Raw genomic sequence first — 23,942 nt, 5'->3', positions numbered from 1 at the left:
TTCCCTTTAACAGACGATGATGTCGGATGATCACAGCAGAGACAAAGACTTGACTGATGATCACAACAGTTTAGCATTACCATTTTCAATCCCGTATTAACAACCGATACACTGTCATGATTCTGTGGCTGAAATGAATAGGGAGCGAAAATAATCTCTGAAACATTTTTTGGTAACAAAACGAGGTTGAGACTCATGTCGCCCACATTAAGTTCCGGCTGAACTAAACAAAAATAAAGCACACGGCAGGTGTGAGATGGAAATTCTTGTTGAAAATAATTAAATTGAAGGCAAATACCGAAGCTGCAAATGTTTGTTGGCTGTGAGGCAAAGTTTCCGGCAGAAAAGATATATAACAGATGAAAGAACATTATCATCTGTCCTTCAGGCAGTTTTCAAAAGAAGATTAATATATCAGCATCACCTTCATCAACACCCAGAAGGCGAAACTTTCAAATATACATTAAGCACATAGGACTAGGTTGGAATGTGAATTCAATTTAGAGACAACAAATAGCAATTATAATATTAAGTAAACTCAAAAGACAGATTGGACATCTGAGTGCTAAGGGGATAAATAAGTTGGTCTTACACCCCAGAGAACAACACATTGTCGTAGACATCCGTCCGTTCGCTGAAACCGGAGAACAACCACCATCAAAACAAAGCGAAATAACTGAGTTTGCCGTTCAAAAGTTGACTTTCCGATGATGAGCATGCGCAGAGTATTGTATTTCAGACTCGCAATATGTCGCCGTTTGTTATCGCAGCGAACATCAATTTGTTTTTCTCCCTCTGAAGGTGCTATTCGTCATGTGCTCGCCAACGTTCGATTGTGCAGCAGCCCAACGTACACCACGTGCAAACTTGTTAGAGGACATAAAAACCTCCATTTTGCCAGGGCCCATGGGCAAGTAGACCTGCTGTGTTGTTTTGGTCAAGACAAGTGTGAACAACAGTGTAGAGAGATTGTTTTCCTCAGGTAAGATGTCATGGAAGTGTTTCTAGCTTGTAGATGCAATCCAGAGGTCGTGGGGAGCAGCCGGATGAACTATGAGCGCTAACCAGTGAGTTAATATACTTTTAAAGACGACTTTCTTACTAGAACTATCTTGCTAGTCTTCTGCATCTGGATCCAGGACATTACAGCCCAGTTCTGTACAGCTTCTTGTTTAGTTTATTCAGAGGATGCTGGAAAACGAGGTTCAATGCCAAGTATTTTAGTGTCTTTGTGATTACTTTTATTTAACTTAAATGCTTGAGATGGGTGGAAGCATGCTCGCTCTGTTTTACTCTGAAAAATGTCCTTTCTTTATCTTTTGCTTGCAGGAGGTTCTGGTGATAGGAATGTTTCTGTTTAAAGTCTTTGAAACGAGAATAGTTTTGTGCGGTCGTGTGGAAATTGAACAGAGAAAAAGTAAGTATTGTTAAGTTTATCAAGTTAAGTCAGGCGAGACAGGTTACAGTCAGTTCAAGTGCGAAAAGTTTAGGGTAATCTTATAACTTTGCCAGACAGTATTTTCCTGTGGTTTTCAATTTAAGGCTAAACCAATAAATGTTATCATATTCCTTCAGGTCTTGACTGAGGAAGCACCAACAATCTTATTTAAAGAAATTTAAACTAGGTGACCTCAGTGAGTTGGGGGTATAATCTAACATGACTTATAACCACTAAATAGTTGTCAACAGCATCTGCATATTAACAAAGATATTTCTACCATAGTTGGTAAATATGTTGCGTATATGTTCTATACTAAAATGAACCATTATCAAACTAAATGAAAAGGGATAAATTAAAAGTACAAAATTAATCGCCAAATTTCTTTGTTGTGGAAAACCAGTTTACTCTGCTCATACAGGTCACTCCGAGGTTCATAAATTCATAAAATTTTATTTAAAAAATCTTAAGGAAATATTTTCGACCTATTTTATACCCCACCTCACTACAACATGAATTAGGTATAAAAAAAGAACTGTTTTTCAGCAACCCAGTTTACATTTCTATACCGAGGGATGACTAGTGCTTCTTCGGTCAGATATTGAAAGAAATATTTAGCCGTTTTATCGTAGATAAAAAAAAAAAACACAGGAAAATACCATCTTACCTTTAAAAAGTGCAAGCCACGAATGTGTGAAACGCATTTCTGTAGATGCACTTGATAAACCTTGACACATCTCCGATGGTCCGCAAGCCGATTTTTTCGCCTCAGTGACCCTGTCAACTTAACACAGGCTCCTTTTTGTTAAATCAAAAACTGTTTCACATTTTTACTTATGACACATTTAAAAAGTACTTTTTATGCTGCTTTTCGATGTATGCTAGTATTTTTTCTCTATCCACCTCTTTCTCTTTCTTTAATGCTGCAAGTTCCATAGCTACCTTGAGATGTCCAACTGGATCAGGCTTTTAGTCCCCGTGCGCAATGTTTTGTCTGAAAGAGGCTTTAGGTGAATTATAAAGCCGTCCATGATACATGAATACATATATTAATGCATGCATACAAATTACTCACTCATTTGTAGAAATAATTGTTAATAGGGGCAAACTTGTACACCTACATTAAAATTTCTAATGTTAATAGCTTTTGAAGACCATCTGATATAAAATGCAACCATCGGCGTGATTGTCAATGAGACTCAGAGACAAGTTTATTCCCACAACATCATGTTTGTTACTGTGCTAGGTGGCTTATTTCACAACGACTTCACATATCACATGCTGAGTTGCTTCTAGTTAGTAAAAAAAAAACAGCAAAAAAAAAACAAAAAAAAACAACAACAACAACAAAAAAACAAACAACAACAATGTCCAACATACTGGACGATGTCGTTAGTGAAAGAAAAATGATCGAAATTCTTTATATCTGAAAAGTACAATCATTATTTACTAGATGACAAGCACTAAGAAGAAGTATATACCGCAAAAAATATTGCTAGAAGTACTTCAGATCTTTTCCTGAGTGAAACACGACTTTTCTCATGTAGAAGGCGGAGTAACCCGGAGAGTAAGAGAAAAAAAGCCATTTTCATCTGCACAGACTGATGCTGAATATTTGTCATTCTAGTTTCCTGCGTCCTCCCCTGATTTCTGGAGTAAAAAAAGAAAAAGATGACATTGAATTTTCTTTGAATTCATTATTCTGGATGTGGAATAAGCATATTTAGCTTCCATAAAAAAGCTTGGAGGTCGCGAAGAATGGGTTTCTAGACTTGTCTGTGATGTTCTAGAAAACTACTTAACCTGAAAAGACATCAAACGGCCAAAGGCTGATTGATAGTTTCACCATAAAATCTCACAGTAAATAAACTATCAATAGACAGTGTAGTGGATGTCGTTCATTAAATAATTGAGAGAGGGGAGAGGAACTAACCTCTCAGGCTAAGTAATCTTCAGTAGAAAGAAAAGTGCCTCGGCGACGGCAGGATTTTTCTTTACCTTTGCTTTATAAAGATGTCTTGTATCTTGCATTATCATGCTGCTGTCACTCATGCTGAGGCTTTCACTAGATAAAACGAAAAATACTTTCAGAGCAAGAGGGCTTAAGTAGCGTTTGATTAATTATCTTCGCATTGTGTCCCTGTTTCAATATTTATAATATAATTTTTGCATTCACATAGAGATAGTCTTTCATTATCCTTACTCCTTCATTCATCCATATACATTGTCTGTTCCTCTGTCTCTTGCTGTCTATATGGGAATTGTACTGAGCTCTGTAATCGTTAGTGTTGGTGTGTCATTTCACCTACTTAAACATTATTCGTTAATTTCCTAATTTCCCTTGGAAAACTGTAAAGCTTGCATCGAAACAGGTTTTGATTATCATCAGTCCTCTCCTATAGGCGACTGTGTGCGCGAGAGTGTGTACATTTGTGCACGTGCGTGTGTGTTTGCGTGGGTGGATAATTAAACTCTTGTTCCCTTGTTCTCTCGTGGGACTGTCTCGGGGCATTCAACATTTGTTTTGAGAATGAAAGCACAGCACTCTATAACAGATGGAAAACTGTTGTAACTGTTGGCATTCGCAGCAAGAACATGTAATGGAACTATGAGCTGCTGGTCACGTGGTTACTTTATGATAAAGTACAGCGAGTATCAGACAATTTAGAATCAGAACATTCCACTTGAGCCTCCTTTTGGTTTCAACACAAATCATATTACAGGCGAGAGAAGCAAAAACATCTTTTTTTTTTTTTAAACAGTAGGGTCGACGACAATGTGTGACATCAAGTGTCACGTGCTATGGATCAACATTTGAAAGTATAGAATATGTGGAAACAGCCTTACTTACTCCATTGTTTATCTGCTACTCCTGGTGGCTTACAGACTGAAGGGGTTTCTTAATCCAGAAAATTCTTTCATCATGCTGAGTGAACTCTATTTGCAGAACGACGAGGCACTTGGGAGGTTTGATGCTCCGACCACATAATCTCATGCTTTTAGTGACACACCTCCCCTTCTTCTGTTCTAAAATATAAAAAAACTTGAAGGTAATAAATGTTGGGGAATGAAATGTTAGAAACCCACCTTTCTCGTAGTCAGCTCTTGTGTGAGGCCAGTTCTCATTTCCTGCCTCTCCATCTCTAATCCTCCTTTTACCCGAGGTCATCAGGGAGAAGAAGTCTGTGCCACTCGGGCATCAAACTGGTTTGTGTGTGGGCTTGCTCATGGAGAAACAGGTCCTGGCTGTGGGCTGGTCTAAAATAACCTAAACAGTAATAGCATTCAGTTATAAACATAATATTGTTATCTTGACTTAGAAATAGAAGACGTATAGTTCAGTTCAAATTCACAACAAACCAAAACTTTCACCACCTCCCGATTAAATATTTTTATCCAGTACATGGCATTGATGATCTTCACAATATTCTTCTTCGGGAGAGAACAATGAAAAAAAAAAAAAAAAATAAAAAAAATAAATTAAAAAAAAATTACAATTAAAAGGAAAACAGCATACGGATATTTGTTTAATGGAAAATAACTCTTTTGGGAGTTCTGTTGTGTAAAGATAAAAATGCGGACAGTCATATGAAGAAGAATATTTTGTAGACACGGAGTCAACGCGAAGACACTGGTCTTCTTTATTTAAGACAGCAAAAACAAGTCACCGATTTTACAAAAGCCTCAGTAGACTGGGATTCACATGAAACCATAAAATATCTCAATAGTGACTAGAAATTCTACACGTCCACCAACATTTGATTGATGTAGATGCTGGTGCCGAGCTTATCTGACAACGACAAACCGTAATCTAGAAAATTAACAACACCATCCTGAGTTTCAAGATGCCAGAATGGCGAATCTCGGAATCTTGAGCATGCCTGTGAAAATCGGTGCCAGGAGCTTTTAGCAGATTAGTTAATGCAAGATGCAGGTTATCATCGGTTCTCAGACTCCAGGCACTTTCACAAGGATGACTGATTGCTGGCGGTTATTTAAAGTATAGCAACAGCCCTTGGCTGCAGCCTAGCTCCCTAAGGAAAAAATAAACAATTATTCCCTACGACGGATGTGGTTCTCTGGCCGCTGGAGACCTACAGAGATCATAGATGGCAATCGTCGACAAGATTTTGTGGCCAATGATCACCAGATTCCTTGGATTTAAACTTCACATTGTCTAGTCTGACTTTGCCTGAAAGGTCAGCTTCCAGAAAAGCTTTTTTGATAAATGTTCGTCTGAAGCTGCTGTTAACATGACCGTGGGCATCTCTGTATGAAAAAGGCATGCAGCTGGGAAACAGGATTCACGAGGCACGTGATGACCAACGGGCATGTAGGTGGAGATAGCATCTGCCAGGGGCTGCTAACCAAACTGATCGCAAGCCTGGAAGATGCTGTCAGCAGAAAAAGACAAAGACATTTGTAAGATAGCTCCAGAATTAGTTTCTTCGGATGAAGAGGAGCAATTTCACCCCTAATTAAGCAAAAAAATTGAAGCCAACAAAAAGGAAAGCAATTATTCTTTCAATGAATTTGAGTAGGGTTGAGGTTGCATATTTTCAAAGAAACCGATTCAACCCGGTTTGGAGCAGGTCAAACTGATCGGCAATTATTGAAGATGTGCATTGAATTAGTGATGGATACTCTGCAGGACATGGTCAAATTTATGTGACAACGACAACTTATGTGTGGTATAGTTGACTAGTATTTCGCCACCTCAGTAAAATAATTGTCCTTTCTCCTGTAATCGGGGATTGTGAGCTTGACTATCCTTTACTGGGTTCATATCAAATGTAAAAAAATAGCTTTCTCTTTTCCCACCAAAGTAAGTGAATTTTGTGAGAAAAATGTGGCTTCATACTAGCTTTGCGTGCCGGGAGGTGGCTGTACATCAGCATCAGAGATGCTGACAGCGAAATTTCAGATGCTTCCCATGGTCCCATGCGCGTTGTCTGGACGAAGTTTATGGATGCACAGACTGCAGCAGGCTGCAAGTGCTCGCTGTCTGAGGTAATTTCGCCTTTTTTCTCTTTTCCAGTTCCTTTGCTGTGTCATTTGCTTTCAAAATAGTTTCGTTTGATTTTCCTTTCTATTGATCTTCGTCTCTTCCCTCATGCATTTTAAAAATGGAACGTTACATTACTGAAACTTTCTTTTCTCTTACTTTCTATTTCAGTGTGGAATATCTCCAAATATGAAAAAAATGTTTCACAGATTGTAAAAGTTTACAGTAATTAGATTTGTATCGATTTGTACTCTTTTCCGAGGTTAGAAAATGTGTTACTTGATTTTTGAAATAATGTCTTGTTTTACATGAGACGACTTAAAGTCAAAAGAAAATAAATAAGTAGACATTGATTTTAGGTAATCTTCAAGTAAATAATACTATATCAAAAAATATTTCAAATAGTATAAAATATCACATATCGAGGGAAAATTATTTTAAACTTTGATAGTTTTGAACTCATTTTCTTTAGAACTTTTTCTTGAGTTTCTGGAAACACGACCAAGCCCAACCATACAAAAGCGAAAAAGAGAAAAATATCATGTAGCTCTTCTTCTATTATTTATCATTTAAAAAAAATCAGACAGAGGGCATATGTCAAAAATGACAAACACTGCAAATGATGTTGTTTACGAGGTATATGTTCAGGGTGTATCAGTAATTTAGTTCAAATTGACATTCGCCTACCTATTCGAAAGTTTTGATTCATCTATAAAACAGATCATCAACTCCACAGCAGGTGTAGTGAACTGAGAAGCTTGTGCATCAGCTGTCTACAAACTAAATTCATTAACTTATTGGTATTCACAACCACCATGCCTGGCGACAACAGGATTTTGTGAACAGTTCAAAGGTCGAGGACCATGGAGTACCAAGCAAAGACCAGCAGGTCCGCCTTTCATGGTTAACTCAGATAAAGTAAGAAAAGACGAAAAGAATCTCTCTTTTGGTGAAAAATACCTTTAGAAATGAAGTGAGATAATATTTTGGCATCCTGTGCATCCCTGGCAACACTCTTCACCGTCATTTGAATCTTGACGAAATACAAAACGAGAGTTCGGTGCCACCGGCGAGACTTGGGTGAAAGTCTCGGCCCGGGGTGAAGAAGAAGGTCGGCTCACGGCAAAAGAAATCTCTCGCCTCATTAAGGTTGGTTCAAGTTTCTACAAAAGCTAGCCGTTAGCTCATTAGCAGGAAAGAAGCAAAGTCACACGAACAATCCGATAGGTTGAAAAACAAAATTACTAAGTTTTGTGAGAACGAGAAACACATCATCACTTCCGGTGAGGAGTTTAAAAAGTCGTTGGAGTTCACCTCAAACACAATAGTCACAATGTCTTGGTGGTTCTCTTGTAACACTGCTCGGTCAGTCGTAATCAATCCCATTAAGAAAAATACTGTGAGCAGATCAGAGGCGGCGTTAGGAACCGTTAAGAACACGCGGGGCCTCCTGGGTAATGGAGTACGTGTATCAACATCCCTATTGATATGATGCCGGAAGCACTGATTTATACACAGTTAGATAGGCTGGATCCACTTCGCGAAATAACGCCTGAATTTAGTGTTTTAATTGTTTGTAACCTTTCCCACCGTTTGTGACAGTAGCGGCTTTTTCTTAAAGCGAAATAATATTATATTATTATAATATATGGTGACGACAACTGAATAAACTGCTTGTTATTATTGTCGGGTTTAAAGTTAAGACATGGCTTCAATAATTTGCTTAATTAGAACTTAATCTGAACGTCAGTTTTTTTTCTCACAACTTGTTTAACACAGCTAGCAATAAGTCACAAAGATGACCTCGGGGCTGAAGCGCGGGGCCCCTTCGAGAGCGGGGCCTGGGGCGGACGCCCCAGTTGCCACCCCCTAACGCCGCCTCTGGAGCAGATTAATTATTTCCCTACGATTTCAGTTTTTCGCCGATGTTACTTGTTGTGGTTCCCAGTTTTGCGCTCTCCGATCGAGTGTACGAGCGCAATCACATTGGAACACAATCAGTTCCTCCGAGTAGCTTTTGTTGATACAGCCAGTGTGGACATTCATCAGTCCTGCTCATTTGCTCACGTGGGCTGTGGTGTTGGTGTGTTAGTGGATGACAAACAATCCATTAGACCTGTAGGCGTGTGCATCTGCGAGAGACAACATCCGATGAAGGAGGAAGTAGAGTGATTTTGGAGTAAGTAGAACAAATCTGTCACTTGCGATAAATTGGTTAATTTTTCTTGGTATTTACAATAATATATAAAACAAGATAACGCCTACTGCATACGTTAACAATATTGCAGACAGATCACTAAGGGAGATGGAGGAAAGTGGATCCTGTTATTTTTTTTAAAGTACATCATCATGGTGGTAAAATTAACTTTGTGGTGTAGCAGAATGAGAAAAGAGATTGCTTGTCAATAAGTAAACACACACACACACACCAACACACAGGTTTTCGCAGGCGCGAAGGAGAGAGGATATTTCAAATGCATATATCTGCACACCTGTACATTTCGGCAGACCATCACACACTAGAGAAAAAAAAAGAAATATAACAAAAAGCAAAAGAATCACAACAACTTCACGGTCACCAGGATGTGATTATCCAATGTCACTGGTCCATCGCCTGCGGATGGCGCGTGATGACAAGTTCCGGAGTGATGATACCTCACAGTAGCCACCAAACCGAATCAGGGCCTGGACACATTGTCACCCGAGCAATTAGTTCCACCCTTCCGTGCGACATCGATGGGTTAATGCTTTACGTGACATCGCATCCTTCAAAACTCGGTCGGTGGATACAGCCCGTTGTTTGCTTTGTACTCTTTCTTTCTTTCTCTCTATCTGTGTGCTCTGGCTTTTTGGCCGGAGCTACGCACGTGTAGGTTTATATTGACAGCAACTTCCGGTCCCCATCCATCACAGTTGATCGCTTTGAAAGTCTAGACTAACATCAATGGTGTGATATACAAAAGTAGAGTGTATTGTTGTATAAAACAGAAATAAAACTTCAAGGCTTCACCGAACATGATACTTGTGATCGTACTTGCGTGCAGTCATGATCGCCTGTCCATTAATTAGCACAAAAGGTGTTCCAAATGAGAACATCTGTCGCTCTTTTTATGGATATTTTTTCCCATAATTTAATATGATTATATTACTACATGGGTGTAAATGCTTTGGCGACAGAGAAATAGGATGGTTGCAGTCGTATGGTGGATAGTCTCCCTACTAAAGGTTATCAGCAAGTTAACAGACACACATTTTATTTTCATATTCTCTAGCTAATCCATACATATATATATATGTGTGTGTAAGTGTGGGGTAAGAGTACAACTTCACTTAAAATAATAGTTAAAATATGTAACTCTAAATCAAAGGTTTGGGATAAATTCATACGTTTTCTACATTTTTAATGTATGTGTCACATATTCTGGGGTTCATTAGATTGCAAAGTTTTAAAATTTCTATATCTATATTATATATACAGGCAGATCGGTTCATATGTCATGGATTAATCGTTTGCTTAATTGTGATTGATTAACACATTTTAAAGAACACACATTCACACACACTCTGGGTTCACAGCCTCTAAATAATGAATGCCATCAGTATGCTTCCTCATTAGAAGGCTGATTGATTCACAATAATCTTTCTTAATTGATTTCTCTGTCAGACAATACTGGTTTCGAAAAGACAATATACCCGTCCAGGTTGTAGGGCCACAGGCTCTCACAGCTAATTATCTTAGTGGATCGAAGCCCGGAGCTCGTTAGCCTGTCAGAGATGTGCGAACTAACGTGGGCTAATCATCTCTCTATATAGCTACATGCGTGGGTGGGTAGGATTCGCCAACAAATTTGAAATTCGAGCAAAACTGCCTCCGAAAAAAAATAAGTCCTTTTGTAAGCCTAGTCAGTGAGCTAGAAACATCGGTCTCCTCGGGTATCTCGCAGACGATACCTGCTTAAGAAAAGATAAAATGATAAAGGCGGAAGTCGAACAAAAAATTAGGGGGTGGGTTGGTGGGTGGGTTGTTAGTGTAGTATCCTTGCGCAGGCGTTAGAGGGGTTCAAATCTCGGTTCTGACCAAAAAATTCTCTCCGTTGTTAGACTATGTAAGACGGTCACAAGGCCTGCTCAGAAAGGAATCCCCAAATCATTCATACAATCTGTGTATTTCTTGTAACAGCTAATGTTCGTTGAAGAGAGGATTGAACATGTTTTATTCTATTTTAAATCTTCTTGAATCGAGATCACAGAAGAGGAAGGATGTTTACGTGGTATTTTTAATCTTTATTTATTTCTCCTTCGCTTCCCTTTCTCTCCTGCACACTCCCTCTTTCCTCCATGCATAGATCGTCTCTTATTTGTTCTCTGGGATATCTAAATCTCTTCCTGACAGCTCTGCCTCTCTTTCCGCTCATTTTTGAGTTGACAAGCAGCATCCGTCTTTCAGAGTAGAATTGAAATGAGTTTTACATGAAAACGACAACCACAAGAACTTGGCAAACATTCAACTTGAAGCTTGTAGACACTTCCTTGACACTCTACTATATTTTCTCTAATTATTACCTAGCCTCCAACGAATTTTTTGAATGTTTTTGTTCTCGTATGAAGTCCCTGAATACATTACCTTCAAATTCTGGGCGTTATATTATCCTTTACTATTTTGGAATCAGTATAGCTGACAGTAATTAAAAGAATATCAGAAAAAAAGTTTAAAGAAAATAAGCAGGGAATGTGGGTTCAAAATAATTCTCTCCCTATATGCAGAACAGAAGCTCGCCGGTACGAGGCCTGCATCCACCCGTGACTACGACTACGACCCCTCCCACCACATCCCCTGCCCACCAAGCACATGTACCCGATTTATCGTGTAAAATATGGTAAAAGGAAAGGATGGGGTTTGTATTCAACATGAGCCAATTAATTTGCTATACTAGGCTATAAACTTTTACCTTCTAAGCTGGATTCGCGAGGGTTCTAGTAGAATCATCACCATTTTGTTTTAATAAAATGCGACTGTGGTGTCGCTGCTCCTTAGAGCGAGTTGTTTGCTTGTTTGCAGAGCTCGCGTGGATATCGGTCGACACACAATCAAAGAACTCCAGAGATTTTTTCAGCAGAAAGGGTGACTGACATCAACATATTTATTAGTTTTAAACAAAAAAGAGGAAAAAAAATGAACAACGGATAATGCGCAGTCGGGTCTCTGCCGTCGATGGCGCGCGTCCAAGTCACCAAAGATACTTATTACAATATCTCCTTCACGACAACGTGGACCAGGTACTACACTGTTCAATCTTGGTGAATGTCCACACAAAGGATACTCAGATGTCCCCGGATGTAGGGACGCAGAACTGTAGAGATCGGTGCTCGAGGTTATAAACGCAGCGGTACGCAGATGTACGTACGCCGATCGGCAAATGCTAGGTTGGCGGATGTATGGATGGATTGGTAGATCGTCAGCAGTTGATATATCATTAGTCGATAGGCCTCCATTGCAACGGAACGAACCTGATAAGTACAGCCATTAAACGGCTGGCGTGCGGACAACGACCGTGAGAATCCCTGACGCCCGCACGATGTCTGATGTTCTTCATGACTGACACAGCTGTGCACAGAATGCCGATGAAGGAAGGTGTTGATGACATCCGATTTTAAAGCTCGGTGGATTATTTCTAAATGTTAAGCATTGTATTATTCCTTCAGTAATGTGAATGTAGCTGTAAAGGGGAATAAAAGTCTTACCTTCGTCACGGGGTCATCAATCGTCACCAAGCAGCTGGTCAAGGATAGTTCACAGGGGATAGGCCTTAGACCTAGCTAGCAAGCTGATCGCCCCAGTTGACAGGTCGACCGAGAAATAGGGATGTGGATTCATCATTGTTTTCAGTGTCAGATCAATAACATCATCGGATGTCATCAACACCTTCATTTCATCGGCATTCTAGGTTGGTCCTGTGTCAGGCATGAAAACATCAGACACGTGCGGGCGTCAGGGATTCTCACGGTCTTGTCCGCAATAGCCTTTTTGTTTGGATTATTCGTCTCAGTCCTGGTGTTGCAATAAAGGGAGGCCTATCGACTAAGGGAAGATCTTACTTATCAATAAGCTCTACCAATTTGCATTCAAATGTATATATCTGCCAAACCTATGTCATTTGCAAATTATGTACGTACATGTGCGACCGTGCGTTTTATAATGCGAGCACCATCTCTAGTTCTGCGTCCCTAATCCGGACATCTGAGTATCCTTTTGTGGACGATTTATTGAACAGTGAGTAGGACACCAGTTTCGTGAAGGAGACAATATGATTGAATAAGTTTTTCTCGCGCGCCATACCAATACCTCGTGATTGCAAAGTAAAACAATTTAAATCCATTTACTTTACAACTCTTTTTAAAAAAAATGTTTTCTAAGAAATATGTTGGTCAGCGTCACCCTTCCTGTAGATGGTAACAGTTGAATTGAAAATCCCCCGGTCCCTCCCCCGCATTAAAGTAACGAGAGTCTCACGAAGCCCCCACAGTGCGGCATGGAGACAGACGAGAATGCAGGAGAGAAAATTAAAACCGACTTCTGGCTGGTCGCACGGCTGCACGCCATGGCTTCCTTGTATGCAGAAGCCAAGCGCCTCTGGGCGTGAAAATAGTGTTCTTGTCGGCTTAACGGCCGGCCCCACGTCACACCGTCCACGTGGGCAACAGAGCTGCTCTGCCCTTTCCTCCATTCTCTGGATGGTTCGGGTTGCGGAGGTTGCGAGTAGACACATAAAGCTTCCCCCGACTACAACTCCGAGACGTGAAAACGTTGAAACAGCAGCGCAGGTCACGCTTAGGTTTCCTCCCTGTCTGGCGCATGCGCAGCACGACTGACAAGAAATTTCCAGTTTCTTTGACGTCTCCACAATAATTTCTTTAGTGGTTTTCATTAAGTGGTATAAGTGAGTGTTACTTAAAAAAATCTTTTCTCACAAATTTTCGTATTTGTTTGGTAAACAAAAGGTGTCTGTTTCAGAAAGTTCTTTTGGTTCTTCTAAATAGAAAGAAAATTGTGTTTGTCCTACGATATCGAAACTCATAGTTTGTGTTTGTCGCAATGTGTAAAAACACATAAATGTGTACAACTTCCAGTGATTCTCTAAAATATCAGATAACAAGATTTTACCTTTCATCACATAGTTCTTCTACCAAAATTCTGAAATCATGCATAAAAATTTTGCTAATAATAGTTATCATTCGTGCTTCTTCGTGTTTGTTGATTAATCTACAAACTTGTATGTTTCCACTACCTTGAAGATAACAGATTTAGATGCTCTTATGTCAAAGTCGTGGACTAGCAGTCTACAACACCCTGGTAGAGACGCTTCGAGGTCTCCAAGGGCCACGTAGGCGACAAAGGGGTTATCCTGCTGTCAGAAGACAGAAGGGAGTAGTTACAGGTTTTCGTCGAACTCTTTATCTCTGTCATGGCTGAAGAAAAGACGAGACATGCCATCATGTCGGATCGTAGATCGGAAAATGCGATGCCCTAAGCTTAAAACTCGACAAGATGCTCATAAACCCATATAATGAGGCGAGCTTATCGCAGCATCTGAGAACATTACTATCCTGTCTGGATATTTTAATCAGACATGTTCGCAGGTGAAGATCTGGGAAGACTGGATAAAATTTCCTTAAAATTTTACGACCTCGAAGGATTTGAGCTCAGCTCACACTTTGCTCCTCAACAAGGTGGAGTGGTCCAGAAATGTATTTTGTAAGGATTGCATCTTTCCCACTCTTATTATTAGGATTAGTTAATGTTTTTATTTTGACTAAATATTTTGAGGGATGGATGGTCAGATAAATAGAAAATTCGTCCACATATTGATCCTTTGCTTGTTTGATTGAACTCTTAATGACACTGTGCGGCTGGTGACATCGCCCACAGCAAAACACTGCTAATGTTTTTAAGGGACGGATGATAAACATCAGCAAAAAAACAATTGTGAGTCAGAAACTGCAGCTGCCTATCCAGTTGGTGAGAAGTGAGCCGGTCGGTCTTGATACAAAGATGAACATTTGCCAGAACTTTGCCAAGCCTGTGGGAAGGACGAGTCATCTGTATCAGGCACGTTGTGTCCACAATCGGACCCAGCAAAATGGCAGCCGTCTCGACAGGATTATCGAGTTCTTTGGCAGATGGCGTGCGTCAATGTTGTATTTTTTTCTTTCTCAAATGCGTTTGAAAGTTATTGAGGCAGATGATTTCCGGTGCCCATCATAAAACGTCCTTGCCGTACTGAGCTTGATATTCTTTCTTCTTCGATGTCAAATCTGTGATTTGTATGAAGACAGCATATATACGCGCGTATATCTTTTAATACTTTCGGAACTCACGACAGACAACTTTTTCTGTATTGGTGACAGGCGCTAACCATTGCGCCACCAGGCCACCCTGACGTGGGAAGGACATGTTGAAACCAGACCTGATGGAGGTCGGACAAATCTACCATCCTCGAGTGCATTTCTGTTTTCTGCTGTACTATTTTAGAGACACTTCGGTTTCATTTTACATTGTCTAAAACAAAGATAAAAGTAAGGTGTCGTGTGGATGCCGGGTCACTGTATCATAAGGTCATCAGGGCATAGAGCGACAGAGAAAAACATTTCGTGTTAAAGATAAAAGATGCGTGACGTCTAGGGTTTAGAGCAAAGGTCAGGAACACCATAGGGGCTCACAGTTATTAATCATGCTTCTGAATAGTGAACGCAACTCCCATCTGTTTCCATTCATCTCAATCTTGGAAGGTGGGGACAAGGAAAGCATCTGCAGCAAAACACCGCCGCAGACGTTTTGGAAAAATTACTTTTGTCTGCGACAGCACCAATGAGATTAAAGGTGCTGGCAGTATTTTAAAGTCGAAATACAAATGATCCCTGGAGGGGATCCTTGAGTGCACGGTGGTCCAGGCAGCGCTACTTGCCAAGTTAAACGCCAGCCATGAACACGACCAAAGGAAGAGAGTAAGTCGGTCGTTTAGGACTGAGACAACATGGCAGACGACAAAGCAAACACGTTGGCACGTTTTCAGGCAACAGGGATGGAGGAGCGGCTTGTAAGTCAGTCAGATGCACTTCTTCGGAAATCTGTTCTGTTTGCGACTGATACACTCCCCTAAAAACGACGGTGTTCTTTGTCGACAAAACCCGATTAAGAAAAATTTGTTCTTTTAGAAAGTATAAGAAGAGAACAAAATTCAAAGATTAATGATAAGGCTTTGACAAAATATGGTATTGCTGGTCTGTGTCTCTGATTTTGCAGTGCTTGAGTAACATAGATATGGCATCATGATTGTATTGCAGCTGTCATTGATCGTGGAGGCGGTGTTGTGATGGCGCAGCAGACAAATCATGGACATGGACATGGCGTCACGATTGTACTCGAGATACTCCACGGGGCTGGCTGGTGTGACAGGTTTTTCTCCCTGGTATTGCAGTTCACAACGCTCCAGCGCTTTGCCTTTCATTCTCCCACCTTGTATCAAAAACCAACTTAAATGTAAAAAGAGACCCATTTATTAGCATATGTATCCGACTGCATCGGACACTTTTCTGATGGCAGCTTCCAGTGCGCAAAGGTCACGGTGAGAACGCGCGATTGATTGAGAGCGTGGAGGTCAGCTGTTAGATGTTTATGATCGAACCCCAGGAGTTATCGGCAGATGAATATGCATGATTCCCATAATTGTTCATGCTTCAGATGTTTTGAAAACTTCTAGATTTTTGCAACCAGAAAGGACAGATGTAGGCGTTAGACAATGTCCGCGTACAAAGTATAAAATAAGCTTACTTTATCTACATCTGCTGCGGATTCAGGCATTTACTGAACATTTTTCCTGCAGAAGAAGGATTGTAAAACTATTTCAGACCTTTGCAAAACAAAATTATGAATATGAGAATTAAAAAGTATAATAAAATCCTTAGTGTCAAATTTCTTGACTTTCACAGCGGGTGATGAATAGAAAAATTAGTTTTGTGGATAGCTTCACACAGCTCTGATGTTCTCAAATTTGTGTCATGCTTGCTTGCTAGTAGAAGATGAACTCTTGAAGCCGGATACTTAAAAACTTTTTTATGAGATTAAACTAGACAGTTCAACAAGAACAAGATGTTCCAGACAAGGGCTGACATCCTTGGCGCGATAAAAAATTTTTTTAGAGATGTTGTCTGATATCAACAGGATATGGAACGATGAGATGACAAATCAGTTTATGCAACAGATTGAATTTTTTAGCCGTCATGTACAGATTGATAGATTGAAAAACTGTAAGGATTTGCTGGGTTATAAAAAGGATGTATGAATGCACAGATAGGCATATAGACATACAAACAATCTGACAAGAAACAAGTATACGAATACACGAATGTATGAAGGGAGGACTAAACAAAAAGGTCGATGAAAAGAATCAAGATGGTTCAAACACAAAGTGAATTCCGTTTTCCGTTACTGACCGGTCAAGACTGGTCAAATCCGTTTTCATTCCGCTTCTTGCTTTAAGGATGGAGAATTCTTGGAACAATCATCCCGTCTCGCAGAGAATAAATGAAACTTCTGGAGAAGAGGTCGTAATTAATGCAAGATAGAACTCTCTCTTGGACATGGAGTATTATGACGAAAAGAAAGCATACAGAAGCAATAAGAGGCAATGTGCGGATTCCATCTCGGATGTCTGACGTCCACCCGAGGAAGCCATTTGTCACCAAACTAAGAGGCTACGAAACGGAAGTGTCATTCTGGAACTCTTCCTAGAAGAGACTTCTGTCTCCTTTGATATCTAAACAAATATTCATTACCATCCGAACATTTTTCCTGTAGCTCTTTAGAAGTCAAACTAGCCTCAGAATCATTGTAATGTATTATTTTCGCATGTAGGTTTAGATGCCTGAGTACAAAAAGTACTTGTAGATGCTTGTGAGAGTGTATTTAAGTGTGTGTGTGTGTGTTTTAAGCATATTTACAAAATATAGTAGTAAAGAGTAAAAATGATTAATAATTGGATTTGTAAAGCGCTTTTTCCCATATTCAGACAAGCTCAATGCTCTCATACAACAAGCTCATTGATGAGTTAATGATTCTCTGGTGGGAGCAGAAAATTGTTTTTGTGTACAAGCGGATGTGCACCACATGACTAGGGACAGGTGATCAGTGTGTTATCTATTTTCCATACATTGAAATGGCATCCATCATCAGTCATGCAACACAGAAGTGTTTCAAGTCATTGCGCTCATCACGTGCAGCACGTCCATCTGCCGCTTGTCTGGCCGGTCCGCTGGCCGGTCCGCTGGCGGAAACAACAACAGCTTGCTCAGGCACAGATGATAAAATCTAACACCACATGTAGGGTTCAAGGTCCGTGGAGGCCGTCGACACTAGAATCGGGTAACGACACCCGGTAACGACATCCAGGTGCACTTAACAATGTGATCCATCATTTCAGTCTTTTATTTTTTAATTTGTCGTGGACTAGACACCATTTATTCTCTGTACCTGCAGGTGCATTTTTCTTGCCTTGTTGCATTTGTTTTCATATTTACCATTGTACTAGCTTATGTTTTGAGGTATAAAAATGTTTTAAATCCTTTGTTACTAATCATGATTTCAACAATTGAATTCTACTGATCACAAATCGGTATTTTAAGACGATTTATTTTACAAATTTATCTAACAGTCTGTTATATAGTCGTTGTAACGCTGACAGTCAACACCTTTTAGGGGCCTGTGTGTCGTTTTCTTCAGGGAAAAAATAGGGTTTTTGCGAAACCAGGATTGCTTTGTTATTTTGCTAAGCTATGATCTTCAATTATTACAACTGAGGAAGTTTCGATTCTTTGTTAAAATATAAATAACTGGACACAGTATGACTGCCAAGCTATGACTAATTTGCCAAAGCAGGATTACTTTGTTGAAAGATGGACAGAAAAAAATCTTATTTTCGTAGTCACAATGCTTTGCTCAGACCCTTGTTGACACTACTTCCTGTTTCCTTACCCCAGGGCATCTTTAGTTCCAAGGGTGAAAACAACATCTACGGGGTCTGGACAAAGCCTTATAACTTCGGAGACAAGACTCTTGTCCCTGAAGTTCCCCATGTTTGTATTGTAGGTGTTTGTATGATTATCTCCATTCTATTCACGCTTTCTTGTTACACTATGGTATTGAAAGTATCAGGATATCATTTCCGGTCTACCGTAGCAAGACGAGATAGCTTGCTCTCGGAAGAAAACTTCATCAGACAGCTCGGCAAAGCCTAATCGGGTAATACGGGGATTCTAGGGAAGTCTTCTCAAAGGTCCACCAGGTGCCCAAATCCTTTAAAACCTAGTAATTTCAAAGGTTTTTAGCCGCTGTGAGCTTAATTAAAACTTCCAACAAGACAAAATCTTTTAAGCTTCTCAAGATGATGATGATGATGATAATGATGATGATGATGATGATGATGATGATGATGATGATGAGGAGGAGGAGGAGGAGGAGGATGTTGGCACATCCACGCACTTGTTTGTCAAATCCGTAGATGTTTCTCTGACACACCTCTGTGGTGGTCACAGGTGTGCTTGATTCTTTGTCACACCTGCAAATGTTTAGTCTTTATCCCCTGTGGGTGATTTATAATGACACCTGTAATTCTCTCCGTAAGGACAAATAACTACATCACCCCCTCCCTTTCTTAACTTCCACGTGTCATCGATCTACTCATCTCCACATCGGGTCGTGCCAGAAAGCTGTCATCTTCATTTCTTCTTGCTTCAAATTCCATGAAATCCGAGCAGCCTTTCTATCACTGATTTCTTGCTCTCAGCCTCTCCACGCTGTCTCCTCGTTGCTATGTCTGTACGAATCCTACCTGTGGTTGCAGTAACAGCATCTTTCCATACAATGCACCTAGCCGGGGGAATCACAAGCCTAGTGGGGAGAGAACTGGTGTCCGAACCTTCGATAACCCGCGAGGTGGAGAGACTTTCCCCGGGTGTGCACCCGACCTCTGGGGAAGGTAAGGTAGCTGGAGGGAGATGAGATGGACACGATCACTGAAATCTGGCCTGAAGAAAGATGCGGTCTAAAGATCGATATAGACATCGATTATCTTTCACAAAAAAAAGTTGTTCTTAAGTGATGGAGCACGATGCTTATTTTTCAGTCTTCTTTCTTTGCTGACTGATGTTCCGTTTCTTCTCCCTTAACTCTTTAAGATCACCTTTTCCTTTCGTATCCTTCTAATTTCCTCTGCGATCTTATTATCTTTTTGCCTCCATCTTCATTTACTGTACGCTCACTCTTTACTTACTCTGCCCCTCACCCTCTTCTCCAACCTTTCTGATCTTTTTTTTATTAACTAAAAAAAATCAAGCTTATTTCCGATCGGGATTAGTACTGATGCTGACAACGATGACATTTTCTCCTTTTATATTTACCTCATGTGCATCATCGGGTTTCAGGAATAAAGGATTTGTCATCAGCTCAGCCCTGCGTCACTATCTCGGATGTTCTAAGTAAATGGTGAGAGCAGGAACTTATGATCTGATTTAAAAGATGGACGACAGGGGGCACTCTGTGACTGGATTTAAGATATGGTTAAGAGAAAGCACTTTGTGACTTCGTCGGGTCAGTAGGCTTGGCACGTAGGTCCTTCATTAATTTCTAATAAATTCATTCGTATTAGTTCTCTAGATGGAATATTCATTGCACTTTGGTGCTACACTCAACTGTCATAATTTTGTATTACCCATTCTTTTGTTCAGGAACAGGATAAATAGTTCAAAGTTTCAAATTAAATATTAAAATATAAACAATTGATTAAGCATGGAATTTCTTCTCCAACACTGACTCCTGATTCGTGTCTTCTTCTCTCACACACGTCACACTCGCTCTAGTCTCATGTCACCAACGCAGTCTCGTTCATTCTCTCACGTTCTCGCGAGAACGAACTCCCCTGACTACTGCTCGCCCAACTTCCACGCTCTCCATCTTGTTCATACACACTCACGTACGCACCTAAACTGCATTCCCTCCACTATCCTCCCCCACCTCACCGTTTTTACCTCCCATCATACACACGCCTTTGTCCCACATTTGTCGCCAACGACTATAAGTTGAGAAAAAAAAATACCTATGCGAAAATCTTCAGCCAGTGACATAATAATAATAAAAAGAAACAAGTGCAAAGCACTTTGGGGCAGCTCAGCCGATGTAACCATGAACCCAGCACCTGAGGCGTTTTCATTCCCCTCTATGGCAGCTTTTTAGCGCCAGCATCCAATTCCGAAAAGCGTTCCGGAGTCCAGTGCATACATGCATGCTACACCACGCTTCACACACTCGCAAAAAATATATTTGTTTTGTAGTTTGATCGTTGATCTGTTAATGCTCCTGCTGATTGGTCCACTTGCTTAATGCAACGAATTATTTAGGACAAAAATTTCCATTTATGCACATTTCAGTCGATGGCAAGAAAAATAACAGTGGGAGGGAGGGAGGAGAGAGAGATTGTGAAAGAGAGAGAATACATTTTCTTGGGCGCTCATTCTGAAAAGGGGATTGAGTTCAACCGCCTCTAGAAAAAAAACGTTCTCTATCTATAAATTTATCTTAACATGGTGCTCACAACAATAGTTATTACATTTTTATTTTGAAACCTTCGGAAAATAATACATAAAGTTTTTATAGCTCGTGCCATTACAGAGGACTAAAATGTTTGTTTTTCACGTGTCTCGCGCACTTAATGTGGTAAACCAGATATTATACTGATGGAGGGATCATGAGGGAGGTACTTTGGCCAGACAGCAAGCCCCCAGTCCTGCAAGTTTCTGTAAAGTCGGCACACGAAGTCATTTTACAGTCTTGACTCCACAGCTTTTACAAACTGAAAACAAAATAGTTTAACATGCAAAGAGCTATAAAGTTTTTTTCTCCAGCGATTAGAACCCTCATACCACATTTAGCTAATGCTGGAATTATACGAGAGTATTTTTTCTGCAGATTAGAAGCCATTCATGAGAAAAGATTCTTCAGAAATCAGTCTAATTCGCCTTGACACAGCCAGATTAATTCCTTCCCAATCTTCCATGCTCGAATTATTTTAATTAGGTAGAAGATATTTAATCCTTTGAAGATATTTCTCCGTCTAGGTCTCGGACCGTGTTTCTTCTTCCTCTTCCTATCTATTTCTTTGAGCTTTCTTACTTTATTAATTCATTTTTCTTGTTCTCTCAAGTTTTGTGAGTAGATGTAGGCGTAGGTGTGTGAGGGAGAGAAAGAGTTAGAGAGAACTAGTATATGTGAGCTCGAGTGTTAGAATTTACACTTTTAAAAACAACCTATGTTTAAATGCAAAAATCTTGCTTCTAATCCCCATGTTTAAAGGGAAAAAATCTTACTACCAAATGTTGGAAGAAGAGAGGTAAAAGCAGCCTTTCCTCAGTGAGATTAAAACAAGCCTCACCGTTGCCCCAGTCATCTGTCACTGTTGCCCACCACGGACAAAAGCCCCATACCTCGGAGGACAGTCCGTAAACATAATCTTTGTGACAAAGAGTCCTTGAGCGCCAGGCAAGACTATAAATACAGCTTTTGCCTGGACTTGTGACTGGCGTTTCCTCGTTTAAATCTCGCCTTCTGCGTTGTTTTATTTTGGGGGAAAATAACTTGTTTCTGTATTGAAGGACGCTTTTTCTTCACAGGCGCCATGCGGTTAGAGGATAGTTGTAAAGAAGCAAAGCAACAATGGAAAAACGGTTTGCCCTTTCCCTGCCCTACATTTGAGCTCGTGATTTAGAGGAGCATCCTCTGGAGGAGGACCTTCCGATGCAGTTGGCCAGCACGCGATGAACTTAAGGATCGGTCTGGCTCCGGTCCTGGACATCTGAGTGGAAGTGTCTAAACCTGTCGTGTGTCTACAAGCAGTGTTAATAATTCTACACATCACGGACTATCATTGTATCAATCAGCTTCCAGTATATGTCAAGTATATGGACACAGTATGAATTTACCTGAGGATCTCTCAAAGGCCAACTGTAATGTAAACTTCGTGATTGAAGAAGAGCTCTGTAAAGTCTGGATAATGGATCTAATAAGAAATAATAGCTAAAATAATATATAATAATAAATTTGAGGATACATCTACTGTTAATGATCTTTAAAATATTGTGTGTGACCTTTCTGGATTCTAAAAATATACACATTTCATTTCTTTCTAAAGGTAGTATGGTTTACGTCCGTTGTGTAAAGGATGTTTTCGTCTTTGCTGAAACTAATTTTTTTCCTGTTAACAATCTTGTTTGCTTTAGGCTAAATAACCTTAAAAGCCATCAGAAAAAACTGTCACCGGATATCCAAAACGATTCCTTTACTTTTCTTAATAGGATGTGCGCAAATGAACATTATCAGCCAAATGTTGCTTCCTGCTTCAATTTGCTTCTTCAAACAGATACAAGGGTCGATAAGAATTGTACCGCAAAAAAACAGAGATATCACGACAACTTCCTTCGCAATTTCTAGAAGAAATGCTGCCCGGTGAAAGCTAATACAGAACTAACAAGCGATTCAAAAAAGGTTATAGTGGTTCATCTTAAACACTAATCAGATTCTCTCCAGATTCTATTCTGCGGGAAATATAACTGAATTTTTAAAATATTATTTCAGCTTCATGCGTCAAGATAAAAGCTCCCTGTTGGGCGCATGTGTTGTGTTTGTCTATCAGCGAAACTAAATTCTACAGGGTCATCACTAACAGGTGCAAATCTTCAGTGGGGGATGCTTTTAGGAGAGTAATTTGAACTTCACAAGATAGGGGTTAGTTATAGAAAAACTCGTCGATATTAAAGGTGATAAAATACAGGCTGACACCCTTTGCCTCTATGGTAAAGAAATGGCCGCCTTGTTTCCTTAAGGTAATTTGTTTTTTATATATAGTTCTTGCTTTTCTGAATAACAGTTAATTAACGGTCCACTTGACAAGCTGACACAGTCAGCCGTTCATTCTCTGGAATCTTCATAAATATTCACGCAGCAACTTTACAGCTGCGCATAAGGCATCTGATAATGAGGTAGAAGGCAAAAATTGCAAGCAGCCACGTTCTTGATATTGACAAAAGTGCTATCAACAAATAAACTACTAGGTGGCAAATATATTTTATATTTTTAGCTTTTACTCTACGTTTTAACCCCCCAAAAAATATATCGAATGTATTTCTTACACACACACAATTCTCTCTGTCTCTCTTTCTGTCTTATATATATATACCTGTAGCCTATAATGAGTTTGTGTATGTATATCTGTAAAGTAAAGGTCAGGTAAATGTCATCTCTTAACCTTTTCAGGTCTTAGGGGTCGGGGGAGGTGTTAAAGGCCTCGGGGCCAGCTTAACATGATGGCGGAGCCCATCTCCTCACCTTGCTGTTGTATTTCGGTGTGTAAACCTAAACCAAATGCCATTGTATCCTTGTAAGAATAATCTGACTCA

At 40.0% G+C, this 23,942-nt stretch overlaps 2 long non-coding RNA genes across 2 annotated transcripts; one reads left to right on the top strand and one right to left on the bottom strand.

The window, feature by feature from the left end:
* Positions 1-926: 926 nt before the first annotated feature.
* LOC112558158 lies at positions 927-22,586 on the top strand. Its single transcript, XR_003098086.1, has 3 exons — positions 927-1,067; positions 1,330-1,417; positions 22,161-22,586. It is a non-coding gene; the product is annotated as an uncharacterized LOC112558158 (long non-coding RNA).
* Positions 2,552-7,767, bottom strand: LOC112558157. Its single transcript, XR_003098085.1, has 4 exons — positions 7,404-7,767; positions 4,290-4,706; positions 3,437-3,503; positions 2,552-3,088 (listed from the first exon to the last, which is right to left on the bottom strand). It is a non-coding gene; the product is annotated as an uncharacterized LOC112558157 (long non-coding RNA).
* Positions 22,587-23,942: the final 1,356 nt, after the last annotated feature.

Source organism: Pomacea canaliculata, linkage group LG2 (assembly GCF_003073045.1).
Source record: "Pomacea canaliculata isolate SZHN2017 linkage group LG2, ASM307304v1, whole genome shotgun sequence".
NCBI classification, from domain to species: domain Eukaryota; kingdom Metazoa; phylum Mollusca; class Gastropoda; order Architaenioglossa; family Ampullariidae; genus Pomacea; species Pomacea canaliculata.
Note: the sequence above shows the minus strand (reverse complement) of the source record. Positions and strands in the feature narration are given on the sequence as shown.